Source organism: Schistocerca piceifrons, chromosome 2, assembly GCF_021461385.2.
Source record: "Schistocerca piceifrons isolate TAMUIC-IGC-003096 chromosome 2, iqSchPice1.1, whole genome shotgun sequence".
Lineage (NCBI taxonomy): Eukaryota > Metazoa > Arthropoda > Insecta > Orthoptera > Acrididae > Schistocerca > Schistocerca piceifrons.
The window spans coordinates 932201502-932215177 of NC_060139.1; positions in this window are offsets into that span (position 1 = coordinate 932201502).

The following is a 13676-nucleotide window of genomic DNA, read 5'->3' on the forward strand; positions in this document are numbered from 1 at the left end:
TGGGAAGTGGGCTTAAATTCCCCTCCCAGGCATCGTGATTTTGGTGTTCTGCAGTTTTCCAAAATTATTTTGGATGACTGCCCAGATTGTTCACTGGTATTTATCTTAACTTGTGCTCCAGTCTACAATGACCTTGTCATTGACACTACATTAACTCAAATATGTCTTCATTTTTATATTGTTTTGAGTGAAAATAACTGGAATTCACACACACATTGCAGTTTCCTACTGAGAAATTAGTATGAAACATTACATCTTTTTAAGTAAGTTGATGAAAAATCATGATTAGTAACATTCTAAAGAATCTATAAATAATGAATTCCAATCTTGACACCAGTTGTACACAATTTTGATTGATAACATTTATCAGTATATCACCCTGCACAGTGCATTTGGTCCACTATTGCACAAGCTATCTCATACTCTGAAAAAGAGGTTTTAGGAGGTGCAGGAAGCCATATATGCATCATTCCCTTCACCTGTTGATCGGTGCTGGTTTGCCACATCAACAGTCACTCATGAGTTATTCAAAATTAAGGCACGGGCAAGATCAGTACTGGCATCACTTTTAGCCCTGGATGCCCCGCTCTTTTCTCATCATTCACATTCATTTGACCACTTTTGAAATGTTCAGTACACTGGTAAAGACTTCACTGTGATAAAAGATTATACCCATATTGTGCTGAAAGTGTACTGTGAATTGCCAGTGTGAATACACCTTCGGACCACAAAAAAATGGAGTCTTTTAAAGCTGTTTCATAATGCAGTGTCTGGTGGGGCCATGTTTACATTGCAACAGGGCACGCTTAAGTTTGTGATGGACTGGCACAAGTTGGTGGGTGGCTGAAGCTGAGTATAATTTTTTTGTAGAACATGTTATCTACTGTAAAATAAGTACAAAGTAATTGTCACAAAAACTTATCAAACATTAAAAAGATGCAGAGGATTTTTACTGTGTTTCAAAGATAAATGAACAGAAAGACAAAGGAAGAGAGGATGCCCTGCTGAATTTCAGTCGGGATTACTTCATTGGATCATTCCATGCCAAGTATGTGTAGAGGTTTCCACAGTACTATCACACATTATGCGTAAACATTTGCATACGTTCCCAATGAACAATGCTGAAAAGTTTTACTTTTACCAATATAATTCCTCCAGAGATCGATATTAGTTTGATCCCTTAGCACAACTACGGATAGTGCACCCTTCAGTTAGGTGACTTTAAGACACAGTATCTCCAGCAATATTTGCTTTAAAGAAACAAAACTAGACCCTCTCAAACAAGTTATTGGTCCTACATTAGAAAATTTCACTATCCTACAGCTTTGATAGTTTGCAAATTGAGAGGGCAAAAGTTGGGTGATTTTGTAGAAATGTCAAAAATAACTATTTTAGTCCAATTTTACAATGTATCCTGTTTTTGTGTGTTATTACTTCATCTGAGGAAGACAGGTTTGAGTAAACTTTTTGGTGCAACTGGTTGGTTGTACTGTTCGCATTGTATCTGTAACTCTACAGTAGCTAACTCCTGTGATGATCAAGATTTTAAATTTTACAGAAGTGTGCTCCAAATGCTTTTAAACCATTTTCATTAAAAGATAATCTTACAAACAACATAAAAAATTAATTTCGTTTTCCAGTGCGAGCATGTAAGATCCTAAAAGAGGTGAAATCTTTTCTTATGTTCTACAATTGTTTAGTAATCTCTGGGGAAGTAAACACTGAAAGTCCTGATGACTGCGAAGTGAGGTCAAGTTATTACAACACAGAAAACTTCAAGAAATTTGTGTCTTTTTGTCATGGCTCATCATAATGTAGTTCAGCCTGTTTTTCTGCTGTAATAACTGCAGAATCAAACCAGTTATTTAAATTTTAGCAGTGCACTACCAACACACTAAACATCTTTGTAGTGAAATTGTTGCATAGCAGCTAGCTTCAAGTTCTACACCGTTGCCACATTGTGTAAGATTTGAGGAAGTTCATAGCAGTCTGCTTGACCTTATCTTCTTCTTTTTTGATTCATGTTATAGAGAATACTGAGTGTGTCTTTCTATTGTGAATTGCTATTGATTTGCTAGTTAAATTCCAGTTTAAAGTATAGCATACTTTGTGTTTGCAGTTTATGTGAACGGATGGAAAACTTGTATAAATGTGTTTCTATAGACCATGGTGGCTTAACCACTGCTGCTTTCTTGTAAAATGAGAAAACCAGTGTCCCCATCACCATAGGGACAATTGCCTGATAGCCGTGCAACAGCAGTCACTGGTGGGTTTCTCCTTTACACATGATCACATGATCCCAAGCCTGATAATACCCTTCTTTGTGTCAGAAGACAAACTTATATGATGTTTCTTTTCAGGTCCTAAGCTTCTGTTTCCTTCAAGCTACTTGAATTTGTTAAGGTTTTCTTTAAGCTGCTGTAGGATGTCACGAGGAAAACAATACTGCCAGCCAACAATGTCATGGAGGGTGCTAGAATAACAGCAATAATGTGGTGTTCCAGAACCCAGGATTTGCCACCGATTGATGGCAATAAAATGAATTTGCTGAGCTATGTGGTTACTTGTAACCACAAGTCTTGACATATATTTCCAGTACACCCTTCTTTTTCATAAACGCCTGCAGCATATTGTCCTGCTGGAGGACTGATTTGTTCTGCTTCTGCAATGTGAGAGTGTTAATGATGTTACATTTGCTTCATGACCAAAAAAGAAATTGATAGAAATACTGTGCTAGAAGAAGAATGTTTTTAATGTGGGCTTACTTAAGCAGGAAGTAGAGAAAACCATTTTTTGCTAATTGATACAGCAATCCAGGTCAGCAGATCCTCAAGTGATACATCATCCTTTGTGGGCAAAATGAGGGACAGCATAGTGAAGGATATATATTAACATTGGACTTCCAGTCAGGAAAGTTTGCCGCATGCGTGCATCACCAAAAAGATTGGTGAAATGAAAATATCTGAAAGACTTATACTGAGCAGAAGGATGGTTTAATAAGCTTTATACACCCACTTGGCCTAGCAAATTCATTTTATTTACCACCAAGGGAGTGACAAGTCCTAAGATCCATAACAGTGCATTACTGCAGTTATTCCAGCATTCTCATTTGGCCAGCAAGAGTTTTTGTCTGATATTCTACAGAAAATTAATGAATCTGTGAAAAAATTCAAGTAGCTTGAAGGAAACATAAGCTTTGAATACTAAAAAAGACCTCTTCTAGCTTTGTCCTCGGACAAAAAAAAGTAGGATCCTGTGTTTTTTACTCTAAAAGAAACAAGCAGTGGTTAAGACACCATGATTTAAAACAACAGTTTTTCCATGGCTTCACATGAACCACAAATTATGCAACCACAAAATATATTAAACTAGCATGTCAGTAGCACTGCACAATAAAAAGGCATACTTCACTATAACATGGATCCTTTGCAAAAAGTATCAGACACACTGCTGTTAATTCCTATAAACGTACACAATGTGACAATGGTGTAGAAATTGAAGGCAATTTACACGATGTGTGTTGCAGCAGTTTCAGCTGTTATGCAACAATTCTATTACCATGGTGTTGAGTGCAGTGGTAGTGCACAAATAAATTTTTGAAGTTTGTAACCAGTTTGACTCTGTAGTTACTATAGCAGAAAAGCAGATTGGAGTATGTCATGATGACAAAAGAACCCCTTTTTGAAATTTGAGTTGATCTAACTTGATCTTGCTTGCTAGTCATCAGGAAGTTCCCCAGACAGTACTAAACAATGGTACAACATAATATAAATGTCAAATTTTAGTACCAACAATATATGAGAATATTTTAAATGCACTTCCACCTTGTTGTTCTTCAGGTCCTTACATGCTCGCATTGAAAAAGCAAGTCTGTAGTTTTTCAGGTGGTTTAAAACATGTCCTTTTTGGTGAAAATGGCTAACAAGAGTTTGCAGAAGCCTCTTTGGTAAAAGTGGACTAAAAATAGCCATTTTTGGCATTTCTACAAAAATTGTGTATTTTGCCGTCTGTTTGTAAATTATTGGAAAGCAATAGGAGAATGAAATTCTATGTTCTAAATTCATGTATTTGTTTGTTATTACATGCAAAGTTTCAGTTTTATGTTGCAATTACTTCTGGAGATATAAAAAACTTCAGGTTATTTTCGGGCATCTCTTTTTCAACAGACTTTCCATCAAATTATCCACTGAAAATTTCTCAAGGATCTTTTTTTATTATTTTATTTAAGAGAGCAAAAAAGTTGTACATGATCTTTAGGTTTTGTTTCAAAAGAATATTGCTGGAGAACTATATCTCTGGAAGTATTATATAGCAGAAAGTAAAACTTTACCAATGTTCTTTGGGAACATGTGCGAATGTTTACACAAAATTTTAGCAAAATCAGTGATGGAACATTTCCCAACCTTAGACCCTAGACATGGAGTGGCCCCATTATTAACTTCTCGTGTAAAAGTATTTGCATGTCAAGAATATGTTGTTACAAAGATGCACAAGAATTGTATGGTGGATGAAATATTTATACAGATGTGTTGGTGGAGCTGTATTTAACCGAGACTCGGGACCCGAGTTCGAGTCTCGGTCGGGCACACAGTTTTAATCTGCCAGGAAGTTTCATATTTGATCTCAGATGTTCCCTGATGTGTTGTGCATGTTCTGTACACAAAATTTCAATTTTTCCACCCACATGCTGCCTGAAAAACATTGCCACATTTGAATGTTGCAATTTTTGTTTGTTTGTTACAAATCATATAGCTATTTACTTTTTAGCACAAGAAACTCACTGTCTTGTTGCAGAAAAAAACTTAGAACTGACCTGTATTTATACTTTTTGCTAGAGTTATTTTGAGACTTGGTACCTGTAATTGAAATGGACAGCAGAGTGTAGCATTCGATTTTTTGCAGCTGAAACAAGGAGCAAAACAGTGGAACATACAGTTGACATGAATATTTAATGACAGTTAAATTTCCTTTGCCTTTAGATATCAGTAGGTGTCCATTTTTTATTAGTATATTATGTATTGCTGTATCTATTTCCAGTGTTGTTAAATACGTTTCTAGACTGTAATGTAATAATTCTGTACTTGGTGCATTATTTCACGTCTCTGACTTATTTACTGGTTCACAGGGGTTGCAGGGTTACTATAATTTTCTCCACACTAGGATTTGGCATGATGAAAGGTAACTGAAACCTGAGCACTGGTTCCTTCAGTTTATGAATTAACCAAGCTGTGGGAAATACACATTCCAGTAACTGTGTTTATGGGATTACATTGTACTACTTCTGTACACTCCAGGCATGTAGTGGTAGTCTGCTAACCTACTGTGGTTACTGTTTGTTGTGAAATACAGCTTTTAGGGCTGTGGGTAGTATACACACCGCCAAATTATGTTCTTTCAAAGGCTCTTAGAAATTATGCTTCCCTCCAAAGTAGTTTCCCCACAAGACATGGAAAGTATGTTTAACATAAAATTAATATTTGTTTGTGGGCCTTGGGATGCATACTTACCACCAATTTAGTGGTTTTATAATGTTCATGGAAATATGTCTCACCTGTCAATGTGCCTGATGCTACGAAATGTATAGTACTGGAACACAGTTTAAGACCACCACGTAATATCCCTTATCTCAGTGCTGCTCGTAAACTTACTTCTAATTCTTTCCCTATCAAATCTGTTTTATTATGCAGTTTTACAAAACATCTTGCAAAAAATCTCAAGTTTTTTGGAAGTCTTTCTATACTTTTTTAAAAAAAAATGACGTACCTAGTTATTAAGGGGAAAGATGGTCTAGCTCAAAACAGATCATCATAGGACTTCTGTGTTTTGGTATAACAATGGAAAATTATGAGTTGTTTACTTCTGTGCATTACTAAAAAAATTAAGTTTGCTTTACCCTGTTGTTTTGAATTTTTTGGTTCTTAAAATGGCCTATTTTTTATGAATTGTTTTTCTAACATTTTTCGAATATTCTACCTGGACTTTATTGGTAACAGAGACTCGAATGTTTCACATCCTCTGAAACTGTTGTGGTACAACCTGCCTTCTGTTTTTCATGAGGTGAGTGCTTTATGTGAAATGGAAGAAATAACTTTTTATTCATAGGTGTTAAATTTTTCCAGCACTGTATAAAAACTGCTACAACAATGAGTTTGTTTGTTGAGAGATCATTACAGTTGACACAAATGAAGTCTTGGACTTGCTTCATTTTTACACTATATATTATTGTGACCAAGAGCTCATGTCTCCATAGTGGTAAGTGAAATAAAAACATAGAACACTGCTTTTATTTTTGTGTATAATGGCAACACACAAGAAGGCATGAAAGGGAATTGAGAGATGTACATATCATAGTTCTTGGTCCTAAATCACAAAAATAAAATCTTTAAAAATAGTAATTTGGTCACAATTCTAATACAACACCAAAAAATTAACTTTGCGGAGTCACTACAAAAATGCACCCGCAAAAGGGTTAAGTGATTATATAATCATTGAGGAGCCGGTAGAGATTGCAGTGTCCACGACTTTGTGCTTCAAATAAGAGATGGTGTTCAGAATGAGATTTTCACTCTGCAGTGGAGTGTGTGCTGATATGAAAATTTCTGGCATATTAAAACTGTGTGCCGGACCAAGACTCGAACTCGTGACCTTTGACTCTCACGGGCAAGTGCTCTACCAACTGAGCTACCCAAGCACGACTCACGACCCGTCCTCACAGCTTCAATTCTGCCAGTACCTCATCTCCTATCTTCCAAACTTCACGGAAGCTCTTCTGCGAATCTGTGAGGGTGAGTCGTGAGTCGTGCTTGGGTAGCTCAGTTGGTAGAGCACTTGCCCACGAGAGGCAAAGGTCCCGAGTTCGAGTCTCGGTCCGGCACACAGCTTTAATCTGCCAGGAAGTTTCAAAAGACGGTGTTACTATTCAGTTGGTCTCTTACAGGTTGGTCAGTCATCTGTGAGACAGCCTTTTACTGCATGAAGACAGCATATCTGTGCATGGTACTGGCCCAAAACATGATTTACTCACCTTCCTAGTGAACCAGTTTGGCTGCATGCACTGATACCTGGTTGCCTCCACACACTGCTATGTCAGCAGGCATCAGAATAATCATGTACTCTTTGGTGAACACCATCAATCTGGACTTCACTGTGGGCATTGACTTGCCCACCTTCTTCGGTCACCATGGCACTGGGGATTTGTAGTGCTGCCCATAATTCATAGTGAGAGATTAGATTTATTGTGTGGGGATGGCTGTGTATTATTGAGTCAACACAGTCCTCCTAGTTACTTCAAAAAAGTGTCACAGAAGTATGTTGCATTTTCTTCCGAGTATTTACAACCAATAATTTGTCGGTAGTGGTTGTTAGCTGTTGTTTGTTGACTGCAGGTGGCTACTATCTGGTCAGTTTTTTTTTTTTTTTTTTTTTTTTTTTTTTTTTTTTTTTTTTTTTTTTTTTTTTTTGAAACTTGTGCCATTTGCCTGATTTAACTAAATCGAGAAGAGCATAATATATAAAGGACCCTTCAAAGTGAGAACAGAAGTCTTCGTGACATCGCTATAATTACCTTGGTTGGATACGCAATTACCCAAACCTCTGCAGTAGTGAACTACACATGCAAACTATTAAAAAATTTGCACCACACACAACTTGCGTACTTTGAAATATTTCAGTTGTTCTACTATTACCATGTACAATAGTACTATGTACAATAACTTGTATATAGGAGGTACCAGTAAAACTACTTTCTCAGTAGCGCTTTGTATTGCTGCTCACGAATGCTGTTCGCGAACACTGTTCAGTCAGCATGGCATGAAGGGCACTTACGTCTTAAGACCTTGTACACCAGGTCATTTTATGGCAAAAATGGTTATCTGCATGGGTCATTGCCCACTGAATATGTGTACACCATATCAGTAACACTTGATATTGTGACACACACTTCTAATCAACATTAAATGTAGTCTATTGTAATTCTCACTTAAGTATCAATATTTATTCAGCACATGTAATCTTTCTGTAACAACAGATTAAAATTGTGTATTAGCCCATGAAACCAAGCAGTAATAGTTACTGCTTAATTCTGATATGAGTACAAGCACTACTATTTCATCGTGCATGTGTGCTGAAATTATAAAACTCAGTTCCACTGAAATATTGTATTGGATTTACACAGTCATCAGCTGAGTCGCTCCAGTATCAGATTGCCTTAAATTTGTTGGCTATCAAATTTCACATGTCCAGCCTATGGTAACGGTGGCTTTCCCATTGTATGCACCCTTGTTGGAATGTTGGTGATGTTACACATGTTGATATGTCCGTATATTCCATTTGCACATCCAGCAGGGTTACTAGGTGCTCAAATTCCTGTAGTATTGCTATTGTTCGGATGTTTAGTTTTTAAAGTGAAACAAATAAAAACAGTTATCAGTGTTTCCAAAATCAGTTTTTCGTTACAACAAAGTATTCAGTGTTGTGAAACTTCTGGCCATGTTATAACTGTGCAAATCTTGAACCCTGACTCCAGCTTTTAGAGGACAATGCTTTTGCTGATCATCCTCCACAGCTTAAATTCTGCTTTCTCTTAGTTTCCAAACACTACAGATCTCAGAATAGCTTTCTGAACTAGTAGCCCCGAGAGAACGTATTAAGACCCATATTATTGTAATTGTGAGAGAGGTAGGGATTACAAAGAGAGGCTGTTTCACATTATTACTCCCTGTAGTGCCACACCATACTATTAACAACCATGTTTCAGGAAGTCATTTTGCAGTTTTTTGAAAGCAAAAGTTTGTGTATGTTTTTGTGAGCTACAGAATTGCTGAATTTCTTTTTCAAATCGTGCCAGCTGTATGCTCCCAGTATACATGCACATGCATATCTCAAAATAAGATTGCAGATTAGTGTACATATTTTTTCATATGTTTTGTAACTATGTTGAGCTTTGTGTACATTCATGTACTTGTTTACATGTGTAATAAAACTTGTACCATCCAAATTCACCATGGCAAATATCTTAAGCCATATGAGATTCAAAATAATTTGTGACAATAGAGAAGCCTGACAAAAGCTTGCAACATACTGTGTAACATTTCCAAAATATCAGTAGTATAAGGTCATAAGTTTTTGTTGTGACTGGAAACTTAGCTGCTGGACAGAAGGGATTGTGAATTATGCGTTCGCATTAGAAAATACAGACTACAAACAGAAAAGCCTGTATTTTCCTCAGAACAGATAGTTACTTGTTTTAAATTATTACCTGATATTATAAGAAGAGCCCTTTGCTTGCAAAGCAAGCAGTGCAGATTGTTCTATGAAATCATCTTGGTGTGCTTTTATACATGGTTAGTCACTCTGCACAGTTTGTATCTATGTAAGAGCAGATGATAAACTAATTCAAGAGAAAGCTACTTTAGTGAGGCAGTGTCTTAAGTGTTAATTTCATAAATTTATGATTATTCAACAACTTCACTGCAGTTTGACTGGCTGGTTGGGTCACATCGTAATGTTCCCGATCCGTGTGTTAGATTTTACGTATTTGTTCCATGTAACACACCATTTAATTCACTTATTTCCAATACAAATGTGATCAAATGCTATGTACATTGCAGGAATGCTTTTCTCTTAACTCTTTTCTCCGGAACTTGTGGTTTACAAATACATCCAGTTGAGTTTGGAATTGTTCTTCATTGCGTGGGTCTTATGTATAGTTAAAGATTGTCTTAAACCGCACAAAGACTGATCACAAACTGTATTTTCCAGACCATGTCTCCTTATTCTGAATGTCAATCAATAGATCGAGGACTTGAATACTTGTATATATGTGTCCCAGTAATTGCTGAAAGACAGTAGATATCAGATGTTAGTCCATCATTATCAGGGGTAATTTTGCTTTTGGTTGTAATGATAAACATTAACAGTTATTTGACACATTATCTGCCTCTATCCTATATCTCCTCTTTCTTTTGACTTCCGAAAGCATGGCAGAAGGTTATTCAATAAGTCTGTGTCCCTTCTCTTATTTACTCATTTCTTACGTGATATCTTCATACTTCACTTTTTAATTATAGCTCCTGCAGGTTTGTTGCTTGATATTTAATCAGCTTTTAATTATTTCTAGTTACTTTGATTGTATTTCTATGCATATGTTGGAATTTTACTTGGTTTGTATTAAAATCTTGCATCTGGATCAGCATTTGTTACCTCATCTAAGTCTGTTGCTTCTCATAAGATTACAGCCCTCTTATTATTTTTCTTCAGTGCCTTCTTTTTCCCTCTAATGTGTCACATGCTCTCTCCCTACTCCCCCCCCCCCCCCCCCCCCCCCCCGTTTCCCCCCCATTTCCCCCCTCCCTCCAACCCAACTTTTCCTACTCCTCCATCTTTTTACTTTCCATTCTACTCTCCATATTTCTGTAACATGAACTCTGTTATAATGTGCTGCTAATTCTCTACATTATATCTTTCATCTTATTAATGTTACCTCCCTCCCAATTCAGTTTATGCATTTCTCTCTTCACAATTCCAGCTGCTTATCCCTCTGTTAATTTCTGAGCAACTCATCAACCAGCTTTGCAGTTATCCAGTAGGAATTGTTGTCTTCAGTTTGAAGAAACTCTCCATATTAGTCCATCTTGTGTAAGTATCTCTACAAGTTTCCTCCTGTAGCATTAATACCACATTTCAGAAGCTTCTATTCCTTTCTTGACTGTGCTGTTTATCCCCATATCCCCCTCCCATGTTAGGCTACACTCACAACAAATATTTTCAGAAAATATATCCTGACCCTTAAATTCATTTTAACATATTTCACTTATTTAGAAAAGGGATTTTTTACTGCAGATCTGCAGTTTACATCCTCCTCCTCTATGCCATCAGTTATTTTGTACAAGAAAGTCCTAGAGTTAGTAGTGTTGCCTCACATGTTCGTACATTTCTCTGAAATGCAAACTTGTCTTCCCCGAGACACTTTCCACCAGTCTTTACATTCTTCTGTAAATCACTTGCCTCTTTATTTTGCAACCACCACTTACTAAACTTATGGTGCAGTATCAGCTGTCAGCATCTTCCTTGTTTGCAGCTTGAATTTTTGCATTCTTCTCACTGTCTGAGGGTATTTTGCCTGTCTCATATCTTGCACATCAAGTGGAATTATTTCGTCATAGTTGATACTGCCAAAGATCTTAATTACTTTGAAGGAATGTTGTCTACTTCAGGAACCTTGTTTCGACTAGGTCTTTCACTGCTCTCTAACATTCATTTAATATACCCTCTGCCTCACCTTAACCTATAAGGGGCAGTCAATCAAAATGAAACAGATGGAAAGAAAGTAAGCAAATTGTCCTTTCATAAGTAATCACTGTAACTGTTAATACATTTATCCCACTGTGAGACAAGAGGGGCAAAACCTTCGTGGACAAACATTTTGTATTGCCTTCTGACTGCTACTATACCCAGATGAGTCCTCGTGTTGCCAAGTTTGTTTCAACTATGCTGTAGAAGTTTCGTTGGGAAGCACTTACACATCCTCTGTTCTGTCACAATCTCTCCTTGTGCGATTTCCATATTGTTGAAACCCTGAAGAAAATATTCGTGGCTGTCAATTTGCTGTGGATGAAGAAGTGTGCGCCTGGGTACAATCAGGGTTCCACAGGCAACTGGAAACATTTTTCCATGAAGGCATGAACCATCTTGTCTCACAGCAGGATAAATATCCACTGTCGTGGGGGGGGGGGAAGTACACCTCTAAAGATGTCAGCGATTCTGAACCATGCCACCTGGGAGGCTGCTGCATGATGGTATTGTCCCCAGTCGAGCATAGTGTGTGTGGGGTATAATGGGACAAGAAGTGACTTGTCAACCAACAACTCTTACAGAACCACGTGAACAGGTTCCCAGGACAGCATTTGCTATTTGTACGATTGACTGGATGCCGGAGTCAGTGTCTGCATTGCCACCGGTGGAGGCTACATCGTATACTAATATGGGTATTTCAGCATGGGTCAATACCGGCTACCTCAGAGTCTTGTGCTCTTGATCTGTAAATGTAATCATTTCGTGTATTCCATATGCACTCTTACCAAAATAAATAGCGGGTGAATTGGAAACTTCTAAAAGGATGTATCTTTTTTCCAGCAGTGTATTAACGGATATGGTGATTACTTTTGAAATAATAAAGTTTTTCCTATCTGTCTCATTTTCATTTGACCGCCCTTTATGCTTCCTCTTGCCCAGCTATCTTAATCTCAAGAACATTTCTTTTGTATAGTCCTTATATATTTCTTTCAGCTTTCCCTTTGCTTAGTACTGGATTGCCATCTGAGCTTTTTATAATCTTGAAGACCAACAGAGCAATCGCGTCCAGGGACGATTCCTAAAGCAACACTCATTAATTTTGCATCAATTCAGGGCACCTGCTTTTTCGAATGTGATCACATACGCATGGTTCGTATCAAAGTTAACAGATGAAAGATACACCTTTTTGAATGTAAATGAACAATGTTTTCCGGTATCGCTCTTAAACACTGTGCACCTGCAAGACAGTAGCTTTTATGAAATGTGCTTGGTGCTGTAAAACAGTGTGTTTCGGTTGCTTTTACGACAAATATCATCCGGATCTATGTTGTGGCATAGCAAGCGATGCAGGTGATAGTGAGTAAGATTTTGTAATAAAGACATGAAAATTAAATTATACGGCAAAATTGAAAATCTCGTCATAATTTTACACAACGTACACTGTTTGTTTATATTCTGTAAAATAAAATGGAAAAATGTTGGACTTTTCTGATATGAAAAGAAAAAAGCAAAACCGCGGAAAGGACCCGAACATTGTACATCCAGCGTGGTAGCTGTAGACCTTAACCGCTGTGCCACCCTTGGTTGGAACGTGGCTAACGTTATACGTATTACAGAGCGCAGTGAACTTCAAAATCAAATTTCTCGAAAACCAAGGCACGTCGCTAATAAAGCAGATAGCCTCATACTCAGGGCTTGTTCCTCTACTACATATCCAAGACCCATCAAAATCCGTTATTTACACTTCATGGTCCCCTTGTTAGCTCCGTCCGATTATCGTCTATTTGCATAACTGGGACATACTCTCACTGAACAACGTTTCAGTTCGTACAAAAGTACGAAAATGGCTTGCTGACTGGTTCACTTCAAAAGAAGAACAGATTTTTTGGCGTGCCATTCATAGCGTGCCTGAGAGGTGGGAGAAATGTATTAATAGCAATGGAGATTATTTTGAACAAAAAACTGTTAACCAATTTCAAACAACAGATGTGTAATTATCGCAACCAAATTCCGGTTTCATACTTCTACACCTGGTAAATGCAGTCCGTACTGTGATCATTCAGCAGCGGTGTTAATATTTTCTTTGTCTGTTAATGTCATTTGCTATAAAAACATTGTCAAAATATCGTATTCTGTTGACTCAGCCGTATTTGGCCTTTTCATTCATTTTCATTTCATTTTATTATCTTCCTGTATATCATTTACATGATGTAGGAGTTGTCACATGTAAATGATATACAGGAAGATAATAATGTGGCAACTCGTATACCAGCCTCTAGACAACAAAACCAGCCAAAACTTCTAATATTGCAACATTGAGTCTGAGGGTGCGTAATTGAGGGCCACCAACATTACTTCATTTCATTTATTATTTGAAAGCCTGC